Source organism: Rhinopithecus roxellana, chromosome 9 (genome assembly GCF_007565055.1).
Source record: "Rhinopithecus roxellana isolate Shanxi Qingling chromosome 9, ASM756505v1, whole genome shotgun sequence".
Taxonomy (NCBI): Eukaryota; Metazoa; Chordata; class Mammalia; order Primates; family Cercopithecidae; genus Rhinopithecus; species Rhinopithecus roxellana.
Window position 1 is genome coordinate 142,920,693 of NC_044557.1, and position 17,329 is coordinate 142,938,021.

General features: G+C 41.9%; 1 protein-coding gene across 1 annotated transcript in view; it reads right to left on the reverse strand.

Moving 5' to 3' along the window:
• PSD3 (pleckstrin and Sec7 domain containing 3) overlaps positions 1 to 17,329 on the reverse strand; it is a 492,789-nt gene that overhangs the window by 312,327 nt on the left and 163,133 nt on the right. The window lies entirely within an intron of this gene.

A 17,329-nucleotide genomic window follows, 5' to 3' on the forward strand; every position in this document is an offset into this window, starting at 1 on the left:
GACCAGGAGCAGGAATGCCCCAGGCAAGAGAACAAGACGTATTTTAAAAAGCAACAGACGTTCACTCAGGTTGAAGCTTATGGGATGGAGGTGAGATGGAGTGAAGAACACAGAGCAGGCAGAAGATGAAGCTGGAGGTAGACAGCTGCTTCATTATGAAGGCTCACACTGACAGCACCATCAAAACACTTTTCTATTCACTTGAGGTCCATTTTGCAATTTCCCATAATAGGCCAGTACCATTTACTAGAAAATAATCAGTTATGTGCCACCTTAGCAGGTGTTAACATGTTCATGCATTTTAACAGGAACTTTGTGGAGGCAATGCTTTGATCAGAAAGAGTGATAAATGAGTGAAATTTTCAGGCTCCAAGACAAGCCAGTGGAGACAATCTTTGGGGTTAAAATGAGTTTTCCACTACTTTCATTCCCGTAGTTGCTGTGTAACGTACCAGAGCATTCCAGTTATCTACGCAGCATTTAGTTATCTAGTCAGAATAATTATCACTAAAAAATACAACAGTGTAAGACATGTACTACACGCCATTACGTTTATCCTCATTCTCAAAGATCTAGCACAATAAAGAAAAAGAAAGAAAAAATAGAAAAAGGTGGAAATAAAATAATTACTTGCATATGTTATAACTGTTTACATGTAAAGCCCAAAAATAATGAGCAAAAAATTACAACTAGTAAGGTAGTCAGTCATAAAAATACAAAAACAATAGCTTTAATAAATCATGAGGGACCGGTTAGAAAACCTAACTGAAAAAAATTCTGCCAAGAATAAAATTAACAAAGTAGCTAGGAATAAACTTAAGAAAACTAAAATAAGGAAAGTACAAAATTTTGCTGAGAGAAGTGAATTACAACTAAAGAAGCAATATGCTCCTGCAATAAACATTGTCAAGATATTTCTCTCACTAATCCCTCTAAAACGTAATCCAATTCAAGGAGCACATGAAAGATAAGAATGTAGAGAACTTGAAGAAAATATAGTTGAATGTATAATTTCCTCATAGAGAAGGTATTTCTAACCTACAAACTAGCAGAAATCATGATTTAATTGGTAACTTTGATTACATGGCACCAGCACCAAGCAAAATTAAAATGATAAATGGATAGAAAAACACCCATTATACAAAACACAATACTATCCTTCAAATGGAAAGGACTTTCAGGTACCCGTAAGAGAAAGATTAATACAACAAATTTAAAAATGGGCAAAATACATTGTACTGAGCATTCTAACCACTGTGTCCTTGTGTCCTGGCTAGAGAAGCCAATTCATCCACAGCCCCTGGAAGGAACAGACCCCAAGAGCCTCAGCTCTCTATGCTGACCTCGGCTGATTGGACCAGGAGTGACCAGCTGATAAAACTGATCCAACAGACTGCTCGCTCTAGAAATCTGGGCCGCGGACACCCATGGCACTTATACTATGACTGGGTACCTGAACTGCAAGGTCACATAAAGTAGGGGCTGAACTAAGTGGCACGGCACACCAAAGCCAGGTAGAATGAAGAGTTATATAGGGGAACAAAGGCGCCATGAAAAAAGGGAGAAATCCAGCTTGCAAAGCAAAGCAGGAGAGTAGAGATGGCAGAGAGACGGAGACCCTCCAGTTCTTGCGTCCGGGAGGTCTCACTGTCCCCTGCATCCTGTTCTTGGATATAAACCCGATGCCTGTGACATCCATCCAATACAGTTAGTTCAAGCAGGTTTTCAGTCCACTGCAACCAGAGTCTAGACCAAAACAGATGTGAGCAAGCAATTCATAAAAAGAGGATAAGCAGATAAGAATTGGACACATGGAAATAAAGCTTATCCATGCCAAAGACATACAAGCTAACGTGCTCAGATAGTTTTTTCAGCCATTAAATTGGTTAAGATAAAAAAGCACTCAGACAAAGGACAGTGAAGCATGGGAAGAAATATAGGCACTCATACATTAAAGGCAGAAGTACAACCTGATATATATGGTCTAGGTCTAATAACTCTGAAAATATGCATATCCTAAGAACCAGCAATTATATTTCTAAGTATTTATTTTAAGAAAAGAATCATAAATATACCCAAAAGTTACTTAAGGGTATTTACTGCAGTGATAATTACAACAAGACCACAAAAGAAACAAACTTAAAACCTATCAGTGTTTTTCAGGCATTATTTATCACCATTATGACTCTTACAGATCCTTACACCTCATGTATTGATTTACTATTAAGTCAGGTCATGAGTTTTATTGAACTTAGTCTTCCACCAAGTATTTATTGAGTGCCTACTACCTTCCAGGAACTTTTCTAGATTCAGGAGTGACCAAAACAAGACAAAAATCCCTGCCCTCATGGAACCCACATTTTAGAGGACAGACGGATGATAAGTAAAATACATAGTATGTTGGTGATATAGCCAAAGGGCGGGGGGGAAGCAGGCAAGGAGAATATGAGATCTTGAGAGTTAAGGAGTTATAATTTTAGAAAAGGCAGCTAGGTAAGTGCCCAACAGAAGAGAATCATTAAAAAACGTGAAGTGGAAGAGCAGGGTTCTAGGGATGAACACTTCAAGAAGAAAGAAAAGCAAAGGCAAAGGCCCCGAGGTGGAAGCACTCCCAGCGTGCTCAGAAACGGGCAAAGAGGCCCATACAACTGAAGCAGAGTGAGCGAGAAGAGTGGGAGGAGATGAGGCCACAGAGCGGTGTGTGGGGTGTAGATGGCGGGCAGATCGTGTAGGGACTTGCAGGTCATGGTAAAGACTCTGGCTTTGACTCTGAGATGAGAAGTCAACAAATTGAGAAACGACTAAAGCAGGGCGTTAGTTGCAAAGATACTGGAACAAACCGTGGTCACTTGGATCACTTGGATGAGAGTGGCATTCGGAGTGCTAACACAATTAAGATATGAGTGTATTTTGAAGGTAGAGCTGACCAAATGGCGACATGCTGAATACTGGAGACCTAGCAAAATCACCTGAGTGAGATGCTGAAAAGATGCTGGAGACTCCCACATTTAAAGGGCTTTCAAAGTAACCAAAACCCGGAAATTATGTTAGATGTAGTAGTTACAATTTCAAATACACATAGAATAAATACGTAATTATTAAAAATCAAACATGCTCAGGTGTTCCCTACAATTATCTCAAATATCATCAATGGTTTCTATAACATACTTTTGGAATCACTTACTTTAAATCAACCAGATACCTTTATACTATAGAATACCAAAAGGACATTAACTTACGTGGATTTATCTGTGCACACGCAAACTCAAACACAAAACATGCAAAGGTTAGACATGCATATATTAATACTAAAATGGTAACAATACTAATTTTTAAGTAATGGACTAATAGATTTATTTGCTTCTTTGTGCTTTTCAAGTTGTTTTCAATGAATATATACAGTTGTCCCACAGTATCCATGAGGAGTGAGTTCCAGGGCCCTTTCTGGATAACACAATTTATGGACACTCAAGACTCTTACATAAAATGCTGTAGTATTTACATATAGCCTACACACATCCTCTGGTATTCTTTAAATCATCTCTAGATTACTTATAATAACTAATACAATGCAAATGCTATGACAATAATTGTTTTTCTGCAGTGTTCAGGGAATAATGACAAGAAAAAAAAAGTTTATGCATGTTCACGACACAGTCAACCATCCTCCCCTGACTCCCCCAATATTTTTGATCCACAGTTGGTTTAATTGGATGTGGAACTCACAGACAGGAAGAGCTGACTGTACTTTGCTTCTTAAAAAAGTTCAAGTTTCTCAAGTGTTTTTTTTTTTTTTTTAAACACACATGCAGATCTTGTCAAATCAAGTTTTGTTTCTGGTTTGATCTGATAGCAAGGCTTTTAACTAAACATCTAGAAGGAGAGAAAGGGACTGGGCTAGGGGTCTACAAGGTAGGAGTGAGGAGCTATGGTCAGAAACTAGAAACTGAATCCCAGATAGCAGCAACAGAGACAGCATATATTTTACCAAAAAGTGGATGGTGTATCACATGCAAAAACTCAGCATCCAGTATAGGATAGACAGCAAATGCGAGATGCTCTTGAACCAGCCATGACCCGCCTCTGGGTCACTCACTAGACCAGGCGCCAGCTCTCCACTGAGACTTCGCTGCTTTGTGGTAAACAAGTCTTCCTGACACAAGCCAATACTATGACACCATGTATTTATAAACTACTCAAATGTTTCCAAGTAAACATCACTTAAAACAGGTAAAATAAACATTCATATGCACACGCCAAGCTCAAGAGGAGGAGGAACAAGTTCAATAAAAATCAGAGAGGGCTCTAAAAGAAACTAATCATGCTTCTGCTCTCTGTTCTAATAGTGTAATCCTCATAGGAAACTGGGATTAAGTGGAGGTTTTAGGTCAAATCATTTAGTTCTTGATGTTTTAATACTAACTGGCAAAAGATGATAAATGTAGATAGTAATTAAAAAGAGACTAAACTCTAAACGTACTCTAGGCTAGGCATGGTGGCTCCATCTGTCATCTCAGCACTTTGGGAGGCTGACACAGGAGAATCACTTGAGCCCAGGAGTTCTAAACCAGCCTGGGCAAGATGGCAAGACCTCATCTCTATATATTTACAATTTAAACATGTTAAAAAAAAAAAAGCACTAGTCATCTCTGAGATGTTCAAGTAATTCTCCACTTGAATTAAGAACAAGGATGGCTGTTCACTAACCTCAATCAGACCCATGATTTGTTGGATCTTGAAGATGCCATGTCGTCTATCAGGCAGATGGCCAGTAGGTAAGGGGCGAGTCACTCTGGGATGAAATGATAGAGGACTGTTTAAATACCTGTCGTGTACAGACACAGCTCTCTAATTTCTCTACTAAAGAGCATAATTATGAAAGGTTTTAAGTTATCTCAATCAAATGAATCATATGGCTTAACTCGTTAATAATTCGTGAAATTATATAATGCCATCTGACACAGCTCACACCTGTATTCACCTTATAACCCTGAGCGGTGCTTTTAATTTCTAAAACAATATTCTGCCAATGACAGTAGCACTTTAGTTCTGATTTCATGTAGAGTCATGGCTTTATGATGTGATCAAGAAACACTAAGTACAAAAAATTACCTAAAGGTCAGCAATGCCTCACCACGCTTGGCAAGGGAACAAAATGGGTTTCCATGAAAGGAAATCATCTGACCCTCCTTTCTTTGTGTCTTCCGCTTTACAGAGCATTTCTGTGCTTCACAAATCTAAATATTCTTCAGTAAATGTATCCTATCCTCTTTAAAAATAAATAAATGAAGTTGGGACAACTAAGTATGGGCAAACCAAAGTTCTGTTTTTAAAAATAATGTTCGGGCCGGGCGCAGTGGCTCACACCTGTAATCCCAACACTTTGGGAGGCTGAGGCGGGCGGATCACGAGGTCAGGAGATCGAGACCATCCTGGATCACATGGTGAAACCCTGTCTCTACTACAAATACAAAAAATTAGCTGGGCGCGGTGGCAGGCGCCTGTAGTCCCAGCTACCTTGGGAGGCTGAGGCAGGAGAATGGCGTGAATCCAGGAGGCGGAGCTTGCAGTGAGCCAAGATCGCACCACTGTACTCCAGCCTGGGCCACAGAGCGAGAATGGTCTCAAAGAAAATAATAATAATAATAATGTTCAAGAAAAAAGTAAGACTTCAGAGGCCCACAAGCTAGTTAACTGCATTTCAAAAGGTTTTCTCACTAGGTCTTATTTGTTTCTCAATCATCTTAATCATTCTCTGAATATTAAACAGATGAAAAGCCTGAGGAAAAGGCTTATCATACAAATGGAATGACAGACCCCTCAAAACCAACTTTAAAACAAGCAGAAGGGAGAGGCCTTTAAAAAAGGAACTAAAGCTCCAAACACCACTTCCTGCCCCCAGGTCTCTCCCAAACAGCCAGGCTGCTGCAGCTCATCTTACCCAGAAGAGCTGCAAATGTTTCCCAGGATCTAACTTGAGCACAGACACACCATTTACAAGCGTAAGTGTGGTGAGTTCATCAGTTTCTGGCATTACCAACACAGAGCATGGACAGAAGAGACATTTCAAGTCCAAATTTTCTCCATTGAACTTTTAGACGCAAACTTAGCTGAGTGTTTCTATGTTTTTATAGGAAACTATTTTCTTAAGCATGAAAGAGGACAAACACCAAAAGCACTAGGGCCAAGTTTGCCTTGTAAAAGATCTATTGTCAAAAGGTAAATTGCCCTGGCACCTCTTGCGACATCAGAACACCTCCCATTTGCTTTTCCTCCCACAGCTCCTCAGCTCTTTAAAGGTGGAGTCTGTTTGCTGCAGCCAAGCCAAGGGGAACGATGGTTCCGGGCAGCCACAGAGGCGGCCTACTTTAAGGAAAAACACTTCTGCAGATGTAAGCAGGAACCAGGTTTACTCACCCCGCGAAAAACACATTTCCTCAGAAGGTTTTGCAGTTCCAGTAGTTCTAGGACACACCACTCACTATCAGCATCACCAGTGTAAGTCAACTCAACGCGGAACTCAAGTAAAATCAGAGTTATCCTCCAAGTATCTTACTCATCACGCAAAGCGAGACTTGGGCTTGGCTGTAACTCTCCCATGACACAGGGATGACAGAAATGAGCTCCACACTCTCTTCCCTGCCTCCCACACAGTCGATGGCACTGGACTGACAAATGTGGTAGTTACTTAGCAATACTTTGTGGTTATCTCACCCACATCATTCACAGAGACAGACAGTGCCACCCTTCCATAAAAACTCCTCTCCTCCCACAAACTGTTGAATTGAACATAGTAACTTACGTTATTACATGGAGGAACAAAATACTGGCTTGTGCTTAGTAGAAAGCAGTCATTCCACAGCCCTTGAAGAATGCTACAGCTGATAGTGTTGTTCTCTAGGTCTTGAGCAAAATCACTCCACAGGAAATCAAAGCAATGTGACTGCCAAGTGAATACGCCACAAGTGCTTAGTGAGAACTACCACCCACCTGAAAATGTACCCCCCCCCCCCACATCATTCTAAGCAGCTAAGCCTCAAGCCCTAAATCACTCTGAGTAATAGGTGGGGAGGTTGTGGGGGGTGCATTAAACCAAAATGTCTCAAACACTTGTGATTACCATGTTAACCTCCCAAAGATGACCTGAGGGGGTTGGTAGGGTTGGTATAGACATTCTACTACCCTTAAATGAATCCTAGTTGATCTACTCAGGCTGAGGAAAACATTTCAGTGGAATCCATCAAGAGCTTTAATTTGTCTCCACTGCCATTCAAAGCATTTGGACAACAATTACAGTCAGCGTGTACTGAGCACTGGCCATGTTGCAGCTTGGTCTGAGACATTTATAGGCATTAACACATTTAATCTTCACAACCCTGCGAAGTAGGTATTATTAGTATGTCTACCTGGCAGATGAGGAAAACAAGGCACAAGTGCGAGGTTTCCCATAACATGGTAGTCCAGCGGCAGAGCTGGAATGTGTATCCGGGCAGTCTGGCTTCAGAGACTACACCCTGAACTACAGCTTATCCTGCCTCTCTGGGACAGGTCTGTGAGGTCAGTGTGGGATAGCAGATTCGCAGACAGCAGTCACATTGGAGAGGCACATGATGATAATATTCTGGAATATAGAATATATAAAGAGAATTCTAGTTTCAATTTCACTATTAACTGTGTGATATTGGGCAAGTTGCCACACTGCCTTGAGATCAGTACATTCATCTGCGTGTGTGTGTGTGTCTCTCTCTCTCTCTCGATAGATGAATGTACCTTGTACCTCTAAAATTCTACTATAGTCTACTATACCGTAGTATAGATTTCTGTTGGGTAAAAATCAAGTTTACAACCCAAACCACCTGCTAAGCCCGTGGCCAGCATTGACAACTGAGGCCTAAGACAGCTAGGTAGTATCCACACTAATTGGATGGCTTAGCAGACTGTTCTGTTTATTGTGGCTGGCTAGTGTGTACGCCAATATTCATGCATGCTCAGGCACTGCGTGGAAAAGAAGTCTGTTGTATCTTCTTAGGGAGGGCAGCCCACTAAAAAATGACAACTTGGGAGTGCTGGGGAGGCCCAGAGTGGGGCTCAGCAGCTCCTCACTCAGGCTCTGACAAAGCAGCTCTACTTTCAAACAGCTGGTACAACTGTAAGTTCTTAGTAATACTTTAAGAGTGTCTGCTATTTAAACACACACACACACGCACACACACTGAATTTTAACACTCACTAGCATGGAGAGAGCAGACAGGGCTCTCTAGGTCCCATGTAGAAGAGCAGGCATTGTCTGAAGTGGGTAAGAGGCAGGACGCTGGTGAATGTGTGGGCTTTTCCGGGCTGTGCCCAGCTAGTATCAACCAGTCATGCCTAGGCGACTCCACTACAATGAAGATAGCCAAAATTCTTTGAGTTTTCAAGAGACCCTCATCTGGGGCTAACATGAAGGAACCATCTTCAGGAAGCCTCAGAAAGACAGGCATAGAAAGATTCTTCTACACCATCCCCCCTGGGGGAGAAGCCCTGAACACATGAGGATGACAAAATCAATCTCAACACATTAGCTAGTAAAGGCGCCATAACTCCTTCAATCGAGTGTTCAAAAAAAAAAAAAAATTAGACCTTTGATATAAAACCTACTCTATTTCTAAACAGAATACTTCAGACCAGTGAAGAGGCAGGGAAGGAAGAGCTGTCAGAAACCTTGCCCACATGTCACAGGAGCAGAAAGGCAGTGGACAGCCCTGTTCTGCTATTTCCAAGGCCAAAAACTCAGAAAGACCTCACCATCTTCCCACGTTAACCAGGATTTCCAAAGTCTTGGAATACCAAGAAGCAAAAAGTACCTGAAGCCTAATGCTGGGTCCATAATGAGCCTCCCGTCTGCTGACTGAGGATTACACCAACTAGCATCTGGCCCATAGCCAGAGCAGCTTAGACCAAAGCCACAGCTACTCTATGCGGCATCAGTACGTGAATTCCCATAAACCCAAGGCAGCTGAACACTGCACAGTTCCAAAGTCTACATGCCTTTTTATAACCCTTTTGTATTGTAGAGACTACTTAGTAAGACATAAAAAATGCTCTCATAAGGGGTTTACATGGGAAAAACATTTCTGGTTCTCTTTGAGAGCAATCCGGATAATTTAAGATAAATAGCTCTCACAAAATTGTATGGCTTTGGCCGGGCGCGGTGGTTCACACCTGTAATCCCAGCACTTTGGGAGGCTGAGGCAGGCAGATCACAAGGTCAGGAGATCGAGACCATCCTGGCTAACACAGTGAAACCCCACTTCTACTAAAAATACAAAAAATTAGCCGGGTGTGATGGCAGTTGCCTGTAGTCCCAGCTACTCCGGAGGCTGAGGCAGGAGAATGGCGTCAACCCAGGATGCAGAGCTTGCAGTGAGTCTAGATAGTACCACTGCACTCCAGACTGGGCGACAGAGGGAGACCCCATCTCAAAAAAAAAAAAAAATCATATGACTTTACTAGTATATAGACTATTAATATTCAGTGAAGAACAGCTCCTTAGCAAAGGTTTTAGGTAAGTATCTAATCAGGGTTGAATGCACTGATTAAACAGAGTCTCATGCAACATTAAGGTACAGAAGAAGCCTTTCTCAGAAGTTCCCTCTTGCTAGAACACATAGAATCAGGGATGGACTTTCCTTGAGCAAAAACCCATGTATTTTTGTATTATTTTAACTTTCTAAAGAGAAATTCAGTTTCCATGTTATTTTTTCCACAGTCAATGTACCACTCTAAAAGGCTGTCTTTGCTATAGCTGTTAATAAAAAAATAAAACCATCAGTAGTATGAGAGGAACCCAGTAGCAAAAGTTATTGCTCTAGGTAGACAAGTTCCAGCATGAGGAATTAGAATCACCATACCTACAAATCTGAGCAATATTCAAAGAATATTTTAATTTTTCCATTTTCTTCCCTTTCCCTTCATATAATGAAGCAATATAACAGGTATTAGGAAACCCTCCTCCATGGAAAGATACTTCAGAGCACTCTGTATTCTGGGTTTATAACACGTTTTCCTCTTCTAATAACAGCTTTGAGATACAATTTCAGTCCTTACCTAACACACCTGACCCAAGGGCATCAAAAAATAGTACAAAGAACAGAGAAGTAGAAGAGTAATGAGTGTGCCATACTGTTATCTGTTGCTAATCTGGGCTTTGTGACTAAGGGAAATAATATAAAAAGCATGGTAAAATAGAGGTATATTCAAGTACTGATGATGATGGTGGTGGTGGTGATGATGATTGACAGCTGACATTTCTTATGCACTTACTGGTTCCAGGCACCATGTTAAGCACTTCATAAGCATTTTATCAATTGACCCTGACAATATTTCTAGGAAGTAGGTATTACTATAAACACTTTATAAGACAGACTTTTTTTCTTTTTTTTTTTTTTTTAACCCAAGGCAGTATTGTCAGGAAATGGGCAAGCTGGACTATGTAGACAAATATCCTGATTTTAAAAAAACAAGGTTAACCCTACACAAGGTTCTGCCCATTGGGTTTTGAGTTCTGGTCCTGTAAGACGGATATCCAGCAGCTAGCTCTATAGAGTTCCAAATTTTAGCATAATTATGGAAAGACTCCCATCAATACCCTTTAACTCATAAATTACCTATAATTATCTAAGAGCTGTATCTCCCCAGGATTAAAAACTACAGCAGTTCTGATCACTAGTCTTCAAATATGAAGGTACCATGGAAAGAAAGAAAACAAAGTTTGCCTTCTCCCTGGGGTCACCTGAGAATTTTAAAGAGGGTGAAATTTTTTTTTTTTTGACGGAGTCTTGCTCTGTGGCCCAGGCTGGAGGGCAGTGGCATGATCTAGGCTCACTGCATCCTCCGCCTCCCAGGTTCACGCCATTCTCCTGCCTCAGCCTCCCAAGTAGCTGGGACTACAGGTGCCTGCCACCATGCCCGGCTAATTTTTTATATTTTTAGTACAGTCGGGGGTTTCACTGTGTTAGCCAGGATGGTCTCGATCTCTTGACCTCGTGATCCACCTGCCTCGGCCTCCCAGAGTGCTGGGATTACAGGCGTGAGCCACCACACCCGGCCTTGGAGGGTGAAATTTTTTACAAATTCATCTTTTCCCTGTTGTGTTTCATTAATATATAAATAATATGAGATAGACACTTATACCTTCCATCAGAAACTCAAAAACTCCATTAAAGATTCCTAGGAGATCTAACACCTTTCCTCTTTTTAGTTCAAGGTCTTACATGGAAACAACTTTATGTTGACTAAACATGATCCCCCTCCTACCTACTATATTTATAACTCTTAGCATTCTGTACCCTTGAGCCCAAACCACATTAAGATTGAATCACATCTACTGAAAACACACTGATGCAAAAAAAGAAAAAAAAATCAGAATAGAACATATTCGATTTGTTTTCAATTCCAACCCCTACTCCACATTAAATAGGATGGACTGCTTTCTTAGGGAAAAATAAGATTATTAGAAAAGTTAGTTAGAAGCACAAAAACCAATGTACAAAGGAGACTATTCACTTAGCAGGGCTCCTCTGCTATGGCAGATTTTAACCAAGAGAAGAATGGTACGGTCCAATTCCAGAATAAGCTAGTCTGCACAGCATTTACTTTGGGTATAAAGAAAATGACATCACCACAGTGTTGGGATCTGAAACAACTGTTTCATACAAAGCTGGTTACAATGATCAGTTCATTCCAAATTGGTGGGAAAGGCTTTGCACTAATTCTGGGAATGTACAGCCACGGATGGCTCAAAGCGCGTCACAGGAGTTCACACTGGCCTAGATTTTCTAAAATATTGTTATGTAAAGAGGGTAAAATTTTAACTTGAGGGTAAGTATATTCTAAAGGAAAAACATGAGGTAAAAATATGGTATCTTGTCTATGAGAATATTGCTTCGGAAGTAAAAAGTGTATTTCATTATTACCATTCTGATTTGAGATTCTGTTACTCCTAGAAGCTGGGAACATAAATTATAGGTAATTTATGAGTTAAAGGGTATTGATCATAGATACGATTTTGAAGAGGCGGCGAAAGGAACGGCTGTCATCTCAGTAGTGAGCCAAAGAAACCCCGCATTTCCTGGAGTGGACGGGGTCCCCTGAACCTTTGGCGGCTGCATTGTCCCACTCACGTGGTCCTGTCTGCATTCTCAGACTTAGTGACATAAACAGGGTGGCAACTCCCTCATCAGTCCATCAGTCGTCACTTCCAGGTGCACAGCGGGGCATTCGGAAGACAGGTGCGTCCACACTCAGAGTGCTCTGGGGCTACTCCCACCGAAACCTTGTTCGGCAGTGTCAGCCACACCCGTGTGGGCTGCTGCAGCTCCTTCACTCCTTCTTCTCCCTCCCTGCTGCCCACAGCAGGAGTTTCACAGGCCCACCACAGCATCAGTTAGAAATAGCAGAAGAGGGTGGGTGTGGTGGCTCACACCTGTAATCCCAGCACTTTGGAGGACAAAGCAGGAGGATCATTCGAGCCCAGTCATTGGAGACCAGCCACAGCAACATAGCAAGATCCCACCTCTACAAAAAAACTTCAAATAAATGGCAGAAGAAGGGAACTCAAACTAGTCACTTAGTCTCAGGGTTTAATGGGAAAGAATACTGAAGTTACTGTTTGGAAGAAAATAAACACATCTAAACGAAATCCTTTGTATCTCTTAACCAGTAACATGAATAATTAAATGCATTTGTAATAATCTCCACTCGATACTCTTCACCTAAGTCAACGGTATGAGACTAGCAAAAGCATTCTATTCTCTAGGAGTGACTAGAGCGGTATTCTTTGTGGAGATGGGATGTATTTTAAACGCTTATCAATTTGACTGCACAGTCACCCTGTGGAAGCGAAAGAAAGAGATAGAAGAAAGATTTTCAGATTCCCTCATGATCAAAAAACATTCTCAATAAGCCATTTAACTCATGTGTTTGACCATATCGGTAGCAATACAAATGTTTTGATTGGGATAGATATCATTACCAGGAAGGCAAAGGTAATATTTCTCTAGAGAAACAGTGATGTTCCCTGCTAAACCACACTCCAAGGCTCAAGGGCACAAGCAGGCCCTTCAACCTGAATGCCAGCATTTAATAGAGGCTGTGGGGCTATGAATGTCTTTGAGGCTTTTGAAGAAAAATCAAATGAAGAGAAACGTAAGAGGCAGAAACTATCGGTACAAGTTTCTACCGTGCCCTGGAGGGAGACATGTTCCTTGTGAAGGTACAGGGAAGTCTGAAGGTTCTACTGCTACTCCTGGGCAAACTCACACTGGGAAGGCATGAATGTCTCGGGAGGTTGTGTTCCTGGCAGAGAGGGACACAGACTGCTGACAAACGATCAAAAAATGCCAACACATCAGTACACTGACCAAAAGGAACAATCGATTTTCAAATATTGACTGGTAACCTGGACTTAGTGCTGTGCAAAAATTAAAAGACAGCCTCTGCCTACAGAGAAGCTGCAGGACACACAGGACGCATCAGCAAAACTGACTGGTCTCAACTCCCTTTCCCCTCACTTGCCGCATCTCCAGGGGTCTTGCTCATGAAGACGGAAATTACAGGATTATGGCAGGTTGGTGCTGGAAAAACCCCTCAATTGTTTGGCTTGGCCCAACAACCTCATTTTGAAGATGAGGCCAGCTCAGAAATGGGTGGGTGACACAGCCAAAGACAGAGCTAATGTGAAGTCCCAGGAAAACCCCAGGTCCCACACTGCCAATCCCATGCTCCTTTAACTCTAAAGGGAAAAAAGTTCTCCTCCATTTGAGCCTACAATATCCATGCCCTGGATGAGCAAGAATCAAGAAACTCCCGATTTGGCCTCGACACTGCCTTTCACCTCCTGCGTGCTGGTTTCACTTCAGCTGCCGAGGCGCACACTTCTGCTTTCATGCGAGAAACCAGGCCCTTCTGAAAAGGGAGGGAGAAGATGCACCATCAGCCAGTCACTTGAGCCAAGGAAAAGAGACTGGAATATCGTCTCCTACTGTCCTGGTGCTTCCCTCCCTGGAAAAGGTGCAATTGGGGTTTCAAAGTAAGTCTCTCCAATCAGTCAGCTCAGACTGAAGATAACCAGTGGATGTTACTTCCATGAAAGAACAAGGTAAAACGTCACGCCGCGGAGGCAGCCCAAGAAGACTGCAAACCAGCCGAAAGCGCTCTCTCCCTCCCTCCCCTTGCTCCGCCTTAATCCCTGGGCAAGCTACGCGCACTGTTGCTACCTTTTTGGTATTCGCTACCTGCTCCAATCCCAGTCTCCTCATTGTTTTCAATTTGTTTTGAATACAAGGCCCTAATTGATCACAAAGAACTCATCTAAGGAGCCAGAATTCATATGATTTCGTACAGTCAAGTAATGAGTTTTTGGAGGTGGTATACACCGTGTGAATTATTTAATCAAATTTAATTTTTCAGGTAAGTAAATGAAAGCTTCTGAGAGAGATGAAGAACTCAGGTATAAACACAGCGGGGCCAGAGCCAAAGTCTCCTGACTCCCAGCACAATGTTCTTCTGGTGACCCTCTGTGGCACCCACAGACACAAGGCTACTACGGACATCAACACTGGGATCAGAATCATGCTGGCCTTGGATGTGCAATGGCCACAGCAACCTAACAACTTAAAGTCCTCCCCCATGAATGGCTAGTGAGAGTCAGCAAGATAGGATGTGGGCTGCAGAAACAACAGGAGAGACATGAGCCTGGTTACATATTCAGGGAAGAAAAAGAACCATGATAACCCAAAGAATGTTGAAGATAAAGAAGACTGTAAAAGCAGGGAAGAGAAAGAAAAGAGGTGAAGGAACACGTGCCATCAAGAAAGCAGGCGAAAAGAAGAGCATCAGACCACAGAAAAGCTAGCTACTGGTCACATGATACACAAGCTTTCGAGAGTCAAAAAAAAAAATTCCTAAATCCTGTTACTTCCTATACAATGAAGTAACTTTCTCTAAAAGAAGGCATTGGGTGTTTAACCACGTTGGTGTACAGTTACATCAGACAGTCTTCAGATGTGTTTTCATAAAAGTGAATGCAACACAAGATAAATACAACTTCTACCCTAGCCAACGAAATGTGGATTTTGATACTTAATATATACTGGGTAGGGTAACCCCACCCTTGGCCAGCAACCTAGCATCTGCAGATGAATCTCTCAGCCTCTTGCCAGAGCTGGTCCCCTGGTTGCATGGCCCTGAGACCTCCCAAGAAGAACTGGGTGCCACGGGAAGAGATACTGCTGACTCAGGAGATGGCCACCTCCCATGGAGAGGCAGCCAAGTCAGGCATGCAACTGAGAAGCAGCATGTAGCAGTGGTGATTAAGTTTTAAACACTTAATAGACTGTGGCTCAGATTTAAGTGCTGTATGTTCTCTCTCATGTAGGGATGCTTCTAGAAATAGTCTTGAATGTGTGTGTAGTGGTGGGTACCTGTTTTTGTTCAACCTAAATTTCCCAATAAGATTGTTGTTACTAAAAATGTTTTTCTCCTTTAAAGAAAGGAATTACTATGAAAAAACTGGGTTGTAAAATCCATGTTGCTCACTCACAGAGGAGTCCCAGAATGACGAGTAAACTCACCCCAGGTTGGGGAGGAATGCAGAGACGGTGGAGATTATGGCCTAGGTTGTTTATTGTCCCATAAAAATGTAGCAACTACCATTCTTTGGCTATATTTCAAGTGGATACTTCTTAGTTCCCTCATGTTTAAGCTTTTAAGAAATGCTCAGCTATGCAATTTCCACGAAGTCAATCAATGATGCATTCAAAGCCATAATGCAAGATGAGACACATTTGTTTCTCAAGGTCAAGATGTCAGAAAATCCAAGGCCAAAATCACCTTACATCACCCTTAGGTTTATCTTCTACACCTGTTGGCCATATCCCACCTGGAGTCCCAAAGCAGCAATTACACAATTGACATCTACACAGGTATTCATCTACTTGTTAGTAAATTATGCAAGGTAAAGAGATTTAGTCAAAAGTGGCAAATTCTAAATCAACAGAATTTTCACTTGCATTCCAAACTGAAAGGGTATAAAACAGAGAATCCCAATCACAGACAATTACTCATTCATTGATCTTCCCACACCATCTATCATTTCTACACGAAGAAACTTCGGCTCACTTCTTGGTGCCTGTCTAACCCTCCTGATTATTACAGTACTACTTTTGGTCATGCGCTATGCATCAGACACCTCCAACTGCCTTCCCTTCAGTGGCTCATATCAGCTGAGATGTAAACTACGGTTGAATGGTCCGCTATTTTCATGCTAATGGCGCTTTCATATTTTTCATCTGCCTCTTCTTACACGTTGGCCAAGGTTTATACTATGGATCATTTACATTTCTAGAAACCTGAAATATCAGCATTGTCCTCCTACTCACAACTATGGCAACAGCATTCATAGGCTACATCCTCACATGAGGTCAGGTATCATTCGGAGGCGCTACACTAATTACAAACCTACTATCAGCCATGCCATCTGTTGGAACTGACCTTATGCAATGAATCTCTGAGGTGGACTCTTACCTCTTACTGACCTTGTCTTTTGAAACTATGATTCCCCTCATGTCTAAGGTAAACTTTTCTCCTTATATCTAAGGTAAACCGTTTCATCCAGAAGGACGTCTTCCATGGGTCTCCAACACTTGGCCCAGCCATTGAGTTCCCCAAGGAACTTGCTAGATGCATAAGTTCTAGCAGCCAGTGACTGTCTCCCACTACTAGGGCTATTAATAAGCATTCTGGTTAGTCAGCTGCAGAGACAGATTTAACTCTTCTTGTTTATCTTTTCAGCAGCAAAACACTCAAGAACTACAAATGTTATCCTATTATTGTCATCTAGGAATTCAGTCTTGCCATGGGAAAGCCAGACTAAAATGTCCACACAGGATATATGTACTCCTCTGTTCAACAAGAGATGGATAATAAAGAGCTTGAGGAAACCAGGATGGATGAAAACCATTGAAAACCAGAACCACAGCAATGCAAACATCTCCCACATAGCCTGGCAAAGGCCCCTTCCCTGTCCCAAAGGCATTATTGCCTCATGCTGAAAGAATTATTCATTTTCCATGTCTTCTCATGGTGGCATCTCTATTTCAGCCACCAGTTGTCATGACATCTTTTCTCCCTGGCTCCCTTCAGGTACTCACAGCTCCTGTAACAACGGATCTGAGACCCAGAAGCCCTGATCGAAGATGGTCAGCTTTGGATGATTACAAAAAAAGCGAGATCAAGGTCAGCAGATTATAGGCAAGACAATTCGATACTCATCCTTCATACCCTGTCACCC